The sequence below is a fragment of the Pristis pectinata genome, chromosome 28 (assembly GCF_009764475.1).
Source record: "Pristis pectinata isolate sPriPec2 chromosome 28, sPriPec2.1.pri, whole genome shotgun sequence".
NCBI classification, from domain to species: domain Eukaryota; kingdom Metazoa; phylum Chordata; class Chondrichthyes; order Rhinopristiformes; family Pristidae; genus Pristis; species Pristis pectinata.
In genome coordinates this window covers 18,545,923-18,559,354 of record NC_067432.1, presented here as the reverse complement: position 1 = coordinate 18,559,354, position 13,432 = coordinate 18,545,923, and the positions used below count along the sequence as shown (strand labels likewise).

The 13,432-nt window shown below is 38.1% G+C and overlaps 1 long non-coding RNA gene across 1 annotated transcript in view; it reads left to right on the top strand.

The window, feature by feature from the left end:
* LOC127584068 (uncharacterized) overlaps positions 1 to 3,533 on the top strand; it is a 38,327-nt gene extending 34,794 nt beyond the window's left edge. Inside the window, exon 4 of the long non-coding RNA XR_007958338.1 lies at positions 3,157 to 3,533. This is a non-coding gene — a long non-coding RNA (uncharacterized LOC127584068). The remainder of the gene's footprint in view (positions 1 to 3,156) is intronic.
* The last annotated feature ends 9,899 nt before the right edge of the window (positions 3,534 to 13,432 follow it).

The following is a 13,432-nucleotide window of genomic DNA, read 5'->3' as shown; positions in this document are numbered from 1 at the left end:
TACAGAAGCATTCATAGAGAGAATAGTTTTAGATATCCCATTTGCCATTAGAATTATATATTTCTAAAGATCAGCCAATTGGCATCAATGACTTCACAGTGATTTCACTTCCAATGCTATTTTATCTTCAAGACCTTGACCTTAGATAATGGGCAAGTAGATGTAGTTCCTCTGTATAAGTGGACCCATTTAGACATCACAATTAAATGCAAACTTGATAAGTTTAAAGTTCTGCTCTCAATTTCCTTGCCTGACTTGTAATTAAAAAAAAAAATTTCTTTGGTTGGCACTCAGTTGCAAGCAAGCAAATAACAATTCTGAAAAGGAAAACCACTGTGAAGTAAGTTTAATTAAATAACCTCTGAACTTAACTTTTGCTAAGCTTTTGATGGTAAGCACAGGCATTCTTTAATTTAAAAACTTTTTTTATTTACAAATCTTTGCTTTAAAGCCATTGACTAATAAGGGTATGTGTCTTGTATTTATGAATCAATACTTTTACAAACAAAATGACACTCCACAGTCTTAAGAATACATTGTATCAAAACATTTATAATGCATTTCATTTTGCCCTTCTGATTTGTGAAATGTCACTTAACAGAATGTTTTCTAGAAAGGCAAATTTTTCATAAATCGAGGAATACCTGTAGACTCAAATTAAGAGGATATCCTTTTGTCCATCATGCATCAACATGACATCAACTCAAACAGAGAATGGAAAGCCACATTACTTGACACCATATTGGTAGTCACTGTTACAATTTTACTTACGTGAAATTGATCCTGGGGACATATCTATTAAGCCAGTTGACTCCATATCTCTTTAATTATCACAGATGACTGAAAGGGAAGCTTTTTAAAGGGAGCTGCTTGTCATGAGAGGATTGACCCTATCTATTAGAACAGAGGAGAAAGGAGAAAGTCACTTAAGAGAATGGGCCAAAAATGTGGAAAGGCACCTTTATTGGGCTCTCTTCCTTAGTGAAGGAAGATCAGAGTGTAATTTGCTACCACTTGATATTTGTTGACAGTGTCAAGGAGCGCCAATAATGGGGATAGTCAAAAGAGCCTCAAATGCCATCTCTCTGGCACATCACTCATCATTGTGATATTTATTTTGATGCCATTTGGTGGTCTTTGGGTTTTCAGATTTTTCTCTTGTTTTATTTCCATCCCATTTCTAATAGCATTAACTTTTGCTGGGCTATGATTTCAATGGTTTTGGCAGTTTTCCAACATCTTGTTCAAGGAACCATTCTTAACATGTACACTAAACCACTAAATTTCACCAGGCTATTCAAATGTAAAAGAAATCACAAGCCAGCACATTCCTTTACAATCTAACATGACCATTCAGTCTAGGCTGTTGGAAAGAATTGTAGAATAATGCCGCATGGAGAGAAAAGAAAAGTAATTTGCCTCAAGAATTTGCTAGCATTTTTCTCCTTATTAACCACAATGACTCCTACTCTGTTGCTTGAATTCTGCATTTGTTGCCATTTCATTTCATTGAAACAACTAGTTAGTTTCCTTATAAGAAAAAGGTTCTTCCTTAATGGTGACTGGAGGCTGATTAGTTTACTCATCATCCTGTAATTAGGAACATTTTTTTTTCATTTTTTGGTTTCCTTAAACTTATGAATGTCCATTATCATCTCACTGATCAAGAGACACAATCCATCACAATCTGCACTATCAAAATAGTTAAACCTTTGAATATCTTTATGAGATTACAGGTTATCCTTAGGTTAAGAATGCCAAACCTATGGACATCCTTACACATGAACAAGCTTCCATAACATAATTTAATTCAAAAGTCTGACATAAGTACGTACATTCATTCCTTCAAAGAGCAGAACCAGTTTCCCCTCCTCTCCACTTTTAGTAATTGTTCTTTCTTATCAGTTGTGTATGCTTTTTGTGCCATTCATTACAGTACTGTGAAGGTATGGTTACCATATCAAGTGATTTTTATGTATTTTCTGACTTATGGACAAAATTAACTTGTTCGTTACCCGGGGACAGTCTGAACTTGAAATTAGTTCAAATATAGTCAGAAAAGTTCTGACACCTTAAATCTTGTTTAAATACAGTAACCTTCCAATTCATAAAAAGATACCAGTGCAGCGGTTCCCATACAATTTGTTGCAGCACCCCACTTCAGAGAGATTTATTTTATTCTGGGACCTTCCAACTCTATTCTCCACTCTAATGTTAAGTACTGAACAACAATTATTGCCCAGCAATTGCTTTGCAATGGACTTAGGAGGAACAACCTGAACCATAATTGATTTTATGTGGTGTCAATGACACTAGCAAACTTTTGCAGGTGAAATCATGAAACTGGACTGAGCACTTCCGGTCATGTTCCATGTTTGCGTGCCCAACCTTTTCCTGGAGTCGGGTATGCACTTAATAACATCATTATTTGCACAATGTACATTTTCACCAGCACTAACATAAACAAAAGTTCAAAGCTGAGGCAACAACCGTTGTGGAACAGTCTCTGTAGAACTAGGAGCATATTGTCTTCATTCTTGCTTTTCATGCATCTCAGAGAGACTGTGCTGGGAGACCTGACTGGAAAGCCCCTGAACTACAGAAGACTGCTCAAAAACCTTCCAAAGTCCACAATGAGTCACAGTGAATGATTTTTTCCAGCATTTAGCTGCCAAACCATTAATTCACTGGGTGCCTTAATAGCGACACCTCTGGCAGGGTTCCGTTGCTGGAAGTTTTGGGATTGTTAAGGCAAGTTTATCAGGGATGGTCAGGGATCTCAATATTTTCAGTGGCAATAGTGCCCATTGGGTTGGATCCTGAGGACTATTCCCTTCTTCCATGGCTCCCCAGACCAGTTTGGACTCCAACCTCACCAGCTAAATTTTGTTACAATGGGAGCCATGGAAGTACCAGAATTGCACTGAGAAATGCCACTAGTCTTCAAATCATAGAGTCACACAGCACAGAAATAGGCCCTTTGGCCCATCTGGTCCATGCCGGCCATGATTCCCATCTAAGCTAATCCCATTTGCCCGTGTTTGGCCCATATCCCTCTAAACTTTTCCTATCCATGTACCTGTCCTAGTATCTTATAAATGCTGTTGATGTACTTTACCAGTCCAGTAAATTTAAGATTTTATTTCTCTATATCAGTCTGGGAGAGCCTGCAGTACATGCCAAATTGGTGCAGGAACTTCATCATCATGTGCTGGCACCCCTTGCTACCTTGACAGCATTTAGAGTCTGAGGAAGAGCATGCAGGTCAAGAACCTGAGGGCCATGAAGCACAGCCTGAAGACCAACCAGCAGGAGCAAGACGAGGAGGAGGAGGAAGAGAAAAACGAGGAGGAAGACGAGGAAGGCTACTCGGGGGATGCCCCAGCTGAGCATCAAAGTCCTCATCTCCCAGCTGAACATAGGAGGAAGGCCAAGTAGAGAATCATTTGTAGAGAAAGATTTTTCATAAGAAGCCTGATTAATTGATCATCTCCAGTGTAAACCAAGTGACCATCTCCACACTCCACTTTTTAACACCAACCTATTACACCAATACAAGGGACTCCAGATTACAAATTAAATTCTCCCACATCTTGCTCTGCAGGTTCATGTGCCCTGAATATAACACATCATGAATAAAATCCTGTTCCAATTACTTAGCACTGCACTTTCTCTGTAACTGTAACACTTTATTCTGCATTCTGTTATAGCTTTTCCCTTGTACTGCCTCAATGTACTGATGTGATAAAATGATCTGTATGGATGACGTGAAAAACAAAGTTTTTCACTACACCTCGGTACATGTGACAATAATAAACCAATTTACCAATTTAAATGGCTTATTACAATACTTCTGCATTTCTTGATGAGTAACAACTTGTTTGAATGTCAATGACTTTTGCACAAAATATTCATTCTTATGAGTCTACCTTATTTAGCCAGGCTTGTGAAATGGAATTGTTGCCTAGTCATAGAGTCCTTTCAAAGACGAGTGCATCATTGCCAGGCAATATGGTCTTCTGGCTCCACTTCACCTCCTGCAGAAACACAAGGATGAGGGCCTCCTGCTCCACATCGTTTCCTGCATTTGGCCAGGCAGACCTGATCCCTTACCATCTTGATGCACGTCTACCTCAACTTGGTCATGAAACGTCCCAGTCACGGTTCGAAGCTGAAACCTGTGCAGTAGTACTGATGCACAGAAAGCCCCCCTTCCCTCCATACCCTCACCCCCCTTACCCACCCCTCCCCTGCACCTCCTCACCCAACCACTCCTCCCAATGATAGCCCATGGCTGAACTACTCATTGATATGTCATGCTGTGATCTGATCATACACATTCATTTGCACAACAAGCTTAGTCCATTGATCTTATCCATTGTGTTTGTTACTCATCTGCAGTTACAGTGACTGATGCACTTACTGTCATATTCAGCCAGTAATGCCCAGAGAATGACCCATCCTCTTGATATCCCCACCATCATGAAAGCCAGTCTTCAACCAATTTGAGTCACACTGCATTTATCAATACTTGGCAGAGAACACTGGAGCAAGCAAAGGCTAAGGCACTAACCCAGTTCATCAGTGTTATCCAAGACAGAGCAGGATCTCTCCCAGAGCTTGCTGAGCTGATAGGATGGCTTTGACAGCTGGTGATGACCCACACACCAGCTCATCAGATAACAAAGCTGCTGTTTAAATGATTGTCTTTGCCATTCAGACATTTGAAATCACTCGTTACAAAAATGCTAAAATATAAAATTTAAAATGTTATAAAAACAAAAAATATTAAATAATTTAGAAGTTAATTGACTTCAATGCATACACACGCACTTGAAAGATGAAAGCATTGAAATTAACTTAATTAACTCAAATAAATGTCTTACTTACCTTTCTCCAAGTTGCTGATTTCTTCCATTCATATGCAGAGTGCCATTGTATCCAGTCTGCATTCAGTAGGCAGATTTCCGAGCCTGAGAACTTTGGAAGTGTGCAGAAGTCTGCACTACCCTATTGGACTTTGTCTGGCCTCCATTGGCCCAGATATCCCAAGGCTGACACTCTGCTAAGAGGAAGACCACACTACAGTCTCTGCTCAGGAGTAGTTTCAGGCATATCTTTCAGTAGATCTATGTGGATCCCATGTATATCTCTCTGAAAGAGGAAATAAGAGTTTAACATCTTAAACAAAACACTACTCAACAGACCCCCACATTCTCTATGCTCACAACTCTGGAGTAGACATTGAATTCAAAATCTTCTACCTTAGAGGCAATAGTATAATACATTGAGTTACTGCCAACAAATATATATTGAATATAAAACACAAATTTATTTTGTTATATTTCAAAGATATACTTTATTTATAATATATACACATGTATTCCACATTCTTGTCTACATTCATTGTGCCATCAATCCAAAACATTCTTTTACAATGCATCAACCTCACTCACGTTACCTCCTTAAACAATACACCCATGAAGTACTTGAGAGGTTTTTACACAGGACCCAGCCTCTCTGTGTCAATTTATTTTTTTTACTTTAAACATATACTTCATTCATCAAAGATATGTACAGATAGTACAATTACTTTTCATTTAGTGTGCCATCAAATCAATGCATACTCTTACAATACAGCCAAGCTTCTCCTGCTCATTAAACAAGGGCCTACCCTTTACTTGGAAGAAGAACTCATTTTGGTCACTTCTTAACATGAAGTTAAATGAAACAAAAGTCCATTTACTTTTTTTTGGTGACTTTGGGCCTATTTTCCAATTCCTGCTTGATTGGTCTGGTAACAAAGCCACAGTGCTATCTTCACAACCCTTCAGTTAAAATTGATTTTGGTTCTTAGTGAAATCATCAGAGTCAGGTTTGTTTATTTAAAGGAGCATAGTGCTGGGTTGCAGTGACCATCAATGAATTAGAAAGTCAAGTTAATAGCAGGAGCTGGGAAAGGAAATAGGGATTATGATTATCGGGGTCTATAGCAACTTGCCTTTGGGGTCTAGACAAATGCAAATGGATGCTGAGGAGGTAATGGTGAAGTGGTACTAAAAACAATGCCATAGAAATGTCATAGAAGTTTTATTTCACAGTTTGATACTGGATTAGCGAGTGTCAAATAATGCTTCATCTAGGGCTTTAATGATGTTGTTAAAGGGAACATTGATGAATTTTGATGAAGGTTTTAATCAGCAAAGGTATTGGAAGAAAGAGCAGTATTTGATGCTGAACCATGCATTGCAAAAACATATAGAAGCAACTGAATTTAAGGAAAAGAGCAACAGATGTGACATCATTGCACTGTGTCATCCAACCACTCTAAGATTTCAGTCATGCTGTTTTACTTTATTTCTACATCTGGAAGTTGAAGAAAAGCATGTTATGTTTTTTTTATGTAATCTGACTTTCATCTGAGTTCAGCCTTAATAAAAAAGGTAGAAGAATGGTAATTCAACGTTCAATATTGAATTAATTGCATCTATATAATATGCGTTTATCAGAAACAGCTCTCATATTGCTTGACCATAAATTAAAACAGTTGAAATGAAGAAATGTGGATTAACTCTTTGAGTGCCCTTCCAAGGTATATGGAGTCTTGGAGTCATACAGCATGGAAACAGGCCCATCAGCACAATGAGTCTGTACTGATGATCAAGCACCTATTTATATTAATCTTACACTAATCACATTTTTATTCTCCCCACACCCCCTGATTCTACCACTCATCTACAAACTAGGGGTAACTTACAGTGGCCAATTAAATTACCAAACCATCTTTTGGATGTGGGAGGAAACCAGAGAACCTTGAGGAAAATCATGTGGGTCAGGGAGAATGTGCATATTCCACACAGACAGTACCAGAGGTCGGGACTGAACTCAGGTCACTGGAGCTTTGAGGCAGCAGCTGTGCCTCTGTACCACCCACACTTTCAATTTTGAACTATTTTCCAAAACAGAAAAGAAGCAGATCAATTGGAACCATCATTTATAATAAAGTATTGCAGATGCTGGAAGTCTGAAGTAAAAGCAGAACATGCTGGAAATATTCAGCAGGTCGGGCAGCATCTGTAGAGAGAGAAAAAGAGCAAACATTTCGGTTTCATCAGATCTAGGAAAAAATAGAATTCAAACAAGTTTTATGATGCTTGGAAAGTGGGGAGGCTGGAGAGAACAAAAGGGAAGGCCTGTGATGGCTTGGAGACAAGAAGAGATTGACACAAGTGGCAGTGGTCTTGGCTGAGGACAGAGTTGTAAATGTAGGTTTGGAGAAGGTGTAAGTAGGAGCAGTTGGAATGAGGTCTGGAATTATCAGAAGAAGGGTGGAATCAGATGCAATCACTTCTTTTAAAAGACATTTCAACAGGCAATTAAAAAGACAAAACATAGAAGGATATGGAACTAATGCAGGCAAATGGGATTAGGATGGAAGGATAGAAAGCTTGGCATTGACATGATGGGAAAGGGGACCCATTTTTGTGCTGTACACTCTATGACTCTAAGAGAGAGGGGAAAAAAGTAGATGACGGAAATATGAGATTCAAGACTGAAGTAGCTAATTATCTGAAACTATTGAATTCAATGTTAAGCCTGAAAGGCTGCAATGTACCTTGTCAGAAGATTAGGTGCTGTTCCTTGAGTCTGCAGTGAGCTTCATTTGAACAATGTAGGAGGCAAAGATGGAGAGGTCAGAGTGGGAAGAGATGTTAGATGGAAAATTAAAGTGATAAGCAGTTATCTGATCTGGATTTAGCTTCTACAATTTAGAGCAGATGAATACAGTAGTGAGCACTGAATAAATACACAATGCTGCTCAGGTAAATCACTCCTTCATTTGGAATGAATGCATAGGCCCCTGGACTGCGGGAAGGGTGTTCAAAAAGGGCAAGTTCTCCATTTCTTACAGTTGCTCAGACCAGTGTGTGTGAAGGGGAATGGGTATTGGTGGAGATGGAAGGGTGAACTAGAGTGTATCAGAGGGAATGCTATAAAGAAAAGAGAGAGAAGAACCATTGTTCAAGTAGATGTTTACTTAACATCTTATTTTTGGTATCCAATGCATTCAGAAAATGGAGTTGAAATGATTTTGTATTGGAATATTACTACTACATTATCAATGTCAGAACTTATCATAAAATATTGTTTAAGTACAAAAATAGTGACAAAACCATAGGTTTACTATTGTTTGTTTACTACCTGAGATTAATCTGAACTCACCTTATTTAATATTTTACAAAGAAAATTCCAAATTTCTGACTAATTATTTATACTTTATCTCAGTTCCTTTCTCTCATTCACTTGCTGAGATACTGGAGGACAGCTAGTAATTTAAACTAACAGACATATTTATATATAAAAGGACTTATATAGTGCAGAGAAACATTTCTTACAGTGGTTTTCTCTATGGAGCCAGACAGCCTCTGGAAGCTGCTACACAGAACCATTGCAGCAACAGACAGGAGTTGATGATATGCAATGGATCTTAAAATGATACCGATCAATATTGCATATGTTACACATCTGTCCCTTTAAGAAGTGCTCGTGCAATTGAAAACAAAATCCAGACCTCCATGTACAATCTGTTTTGTGGGTTCTAATCTTGGTGGATAAAATGGAATGGTTGTCAATAAGAGAAGCTGTCCTTCTTGTTTTATTTTGTGCTAATTTTTCATCTGACCCAAAATGATTCACTCTGTTTTTGAACTTGTCTTAATCAGCTGTTGATGCACTTGTGGTGATCTCACAGATCTATGATGTTTTTCTTCGGTGTACAGTGTGTATTTCCTCTCATGAATCTAACTGTAATGGAGATTCTGAATCCAGGTGTATGGAGGATGTGGTTTTGAGGTTATGGCATTCGGCTATCTTATTCTAGCAGTTAATGTTGATTTTTTTCTATTGCCCCTGTAACTATTATTTTGTTTTTGGATAGCATGGATTTGGGCTGAAGTTGGAAACAACTTTTTTTTTGTTAGTCATTAACAGTATCACTTTTGTTCAAATGTGCCTCCAGTGGATAGAAAGTTCTTCATTACCAATGCCTAAGGTCATGCAATGGGAAATTTTTTTCTAGTTGTCTTAATTAAGAAATAATTAAGCCTATTGCATCAGAAGTTGTCAAATTGTTGGAATTGGCTCATTGGTGTTGAGAATTGGATATTATTGATATCCTTCCTCCTTCCTTCACCTATTTTCTTAAGGACCAAGGGCAGATTACCCCATTCTCTCAAATTTTATGAGGTTTAAGCATCAAATTTTATGTACAAACAAAATCTATTTGCAAATTGTGTAGGTTTAATATATTCTAATGCAAAGTGAGCAGGCTTGAAACTAGGCCAAGTAGCAAGCTGAACTATCAATGAAATCCAATATTGGAATGCCAATATAACTTTCAGGAGATGCATTGCCAGGTAAATTTAGATATTCATCACTCTAAAAAAGCTACAAAGCTGTTTCTTTCTGGCAATCAAATGTAGTGTTCCATTGTGCCATTGGTTTGCCAACTACCTTTTTTCATAATGTGTGTGTATTTAAAAATATACTTATTCATTTCCCTTTGTGTATACCAAAATGTTCTCATTTAATTTCAGATTTCATGGATTTTTTTGCACAATTTAAGAAAAATGTTCTAAACTTACTTGGGGGATAAGTGAACCAGTGTCTGTATCCACCTCAGACCAACATCTTCTGTGTTAAAGCCCCAGTTAAATTCAGTCAGCTGTGATGGGCAGGCCATGTCATTTGCATGTCTGATGCTCTATTCTAAACTCAATCAAGGGAAGAGATTACCAGGACAACGGAGGAGAAGATTCAAGGATGTGCTCAAAGCCACCTTGGAGAAATGCAGCATACCACTGATTTCTTGAAATCTCTGCCCCATAATCAAATGGCAAGACATAGAAGGAGATGGACCTACTGCAGGCAAATGGGATTAGGATGGAAGGGTATAAAGCTTGGCATTGACATGGTGGGCAAAAAGACCCATTTCTGTGCTGTACGCTCAATAAGAGAGAAGGGGAAAAGACTGAATGATGGAAATGTGAGATACAAGACAGGAGTGGCTAATTATCTGAAATTATTGAATTCAATATTAACCCTGAAATGCTGCAATGTACCTAGTCAGAAGATTAGGAGTTGTTCCTTGAATTTGCAGTGAGCTTCATTTGAATAATGTAGGAGGTGAAGACAGAGAGGTCAGAGTGGGAAGAAATGTTGGATAGAAAATTAAAGTGACAGGCAGTTATCTCATCTGCATACGCTTCTCCAATTTAGAACAGATGAATACAGTAGTGAGCACTGAATAAATACACAACATTGAAAGAAGGTCAGGTAAATTACTGCTTCACCTGGAATGAATGTATGGGCCCCTGGACCATTTGATATGGTACTGAGAACCTTGAGGCCATCTATTGGAAGCACAGAAATCTTGTATAAGCAGTGAAAGGAGTCCAACACTTCATCATCAGCCCACCTGCTCATTTCCTCAGCAACATCCTGTCCCATTTGTAGGAGAGTCTGTAGTTCCCATATTGGCCTCATTGTCTCTCAAAGAACACACAGAAATGGAATGGAAGTAGGTCATTCTTGATTCCGAGGGGCTGCCTCAGAAAAAGGACATATTTACAATAAAAACAAAATGGGTAAATAGAGATGAGCCAGAGTTTAATTTGATGGTAGAACAAGTTTTGGGAACTGAAGACCTAGTGCTACTCTGATGAAAGATTTATTTTACATAATGACTGGAAGTGGCAGGTCAAAAATTAATGAATGTTTTTCATACAGCATTACAAGCTAACCCGCACTTCCTCAATCTTGTTCTAGTTTGGTAATTGATAATGACATCAGCAGAGGACAAATGTCTGATCCAGTGCACCTTCATTGTCTTGACTATTCGTTAAATTAAGCTGATACTCATTGTCATTCTTCAAATTTCACCCTTAAGCCTTGGTAATTGTATCTTCTTAGGTAGTGGAGTAAAAACATAGTGGAGTGTTTCTGACAAGAATTTGACCACAGTCACAATGACAAAATCAATTCTGCTTCCTCCTGTAGTTCAACATAATCTTCACTGAGAACACAATGCTGAAGTAGCATATTTAAACAATCATGATGCTTTCATCAAAAAATTTTATTAAGACTATCAAATGGCCTTCTGTTTCATCATACAGCAGCACATTTCTTGTTCCAGAACAGCATATAAAAAGTGCAGTGATAGCGAGATGCTCTGTGTAATGTGACTTCATTGCATTAACAAATAATGAAGATGTTTTATCTCTACATATTAATTTCGGTGCATTAAGCAATGAAAACTCATTTGACCAGGCCATTTGCAAAAAGATTCTTGAAAATCAAAACATGATCCTTCTTCCACAGAAATCAATTTAAAAATTGTAAGTTCTAGTGTGTGTGTTATTTATCATTAGGGGCATATTCACAACAGGGAAATCAAGAACAATATAAAGTGAAGTGTCTGGCAATGAGATGTTATTTGCTGCATTGATTTGTACTTTTGCTTTTGTGCCTTTTTTGTTTAAATCTCCTTTGTGTGCCAAGGGTGAGTGACATGGTAAACCTGTGGTTCTGCTAGGCCTGCTGAGAAGAGGAATGCCAGTCCGCCCACAAAACGCCCAACTGCTCTTTTGTCATGCGAATATGGGGACCTAATTACAAATAGAGGCATCTCCGAATCTTACTGTCTTCTGTGCAATGTACACATAGTAACACTGACACAGATTAAAAGGCAGGAGAGAGGAGACCCCAAGACTTAATGAATCCAATCCAAACACCTCTCACCAGAAATGTCAAATATATCCCTTCAGACAAAACAAGACTTAAAGAATTATTGTTCTCTTGTTTTTGTCCAGTTCCTTTTGCAATAAGGGGATTTTGAAGAAGTGTGCATTACTGTGAATAAGTTAAAACTACTCTTCTATGCACAAAAAGTCTTTTAAGAGAAAAATTGCATGAATAAAATACTAGGATTCTTTAGAAGCAGAGGTGAAATAGTGGTAGCTCTGTTTTCGAATGAAATCAAATTGATTGTATTCAGATCTTCATATGCATAAGCTAAAATTGATTGAATCAGTCAATGCTGTTGATTTGTGACACTAGAAGGATCTTCACTCTTTTCCAACAATGAATTTTTAAGACTAAACAACAGGAATGGTAAGGGTTTACAACTCTATTAAATGCTAATATTTAAATTTTACCCTTAAAGTGAAGGCTTTCTCATTCTGGTTGAATGCCTAAGCTGTAAAATCATTTTTGAAGGGAGCATGGGAAGTATATAAGGAGAATGATTTTTCTTCAAAGGTATGACAGCAATCTAGGAATATGATGCAGTATAGTCAGCGCTATAACATGTCGGAGCCTCAGAAATTCTGCAAAAGAGTTGAGCAGCAAACAAATACGTATAAAATATTCCAAATACATCATAATATATATCTCTATAATTAGGTTAATGAAGCCATTGAAACAGAATGTAATAAATTGAAAGAAATGATATTTGCCATAGAGAACATCTGGTCTTCTTACCTTTATAAATAGAACACAAAAAAGAAAGCTACATTTGATCTTTGTGAAGCACTGTGTAGATTTCACCTGAGTTATTGTGTTCATTTGTGAGATCCACAGCTTAAGAAGGATATCATGTCTGTGGAGAAGAAAAAATAAGGTCGACTACAATGGTTCCAGGGATGACATCTGTCAATGATTGCATCTCTGAGCAGGAAATTGGATGCTTGCAAGAAATTATATCTGTAATGGTTACTCTGTATTCACTTCAACATGCACATCGACAACACGTCCATCTGTCATTGGCCAATGTACCCGGAAGTGGCTTAGCTGATCATATCGGTGTCATCATGGGAGGTCTGCTGCTAGACTGTGGCCATTCCTATGGTGGAATGATGAACTGGTGTCTTCAGGCCAATGATCCAAGATTCTGGATACTAATTTGCTGTACCTCAGAAGCTAATCCATCATGGGGTTCAATATTATCCCAGACTTGGACCTCACAGATGTTACTGGAGTCCACTAATGTCATCTGTTGTGCTTCCACGTGCATCTTGTCCAAGCTTATAATTGCAGGCTGCTTGTCTCACCATCAAGGATATCAGGAGAAGGTTCCAATGGCTGCCAGCAGTGGCCTTGAGAACTGCTCTGCTTGAGAGGTACTCCCTGCGCTTCCCCATAAAACACCAAAAAAAGGAAAACTAGTTTGTGGTAGCTACAAGCTAGGCTGCATTCCTGACATGGAAAACATGTGGATCTTCTCCAATTCCCAATTTTCTTTGGAAGTTCTATAGCAGGTGCATGGGAGCAGGTATAGGCCAGTTAGCTGTCCAAGCTTGTCCACCATTAACTTAAATCATAGCTAACAATATTTATCTGTCTTCATGCCATATCGTCTTATGCTAAACAAAGA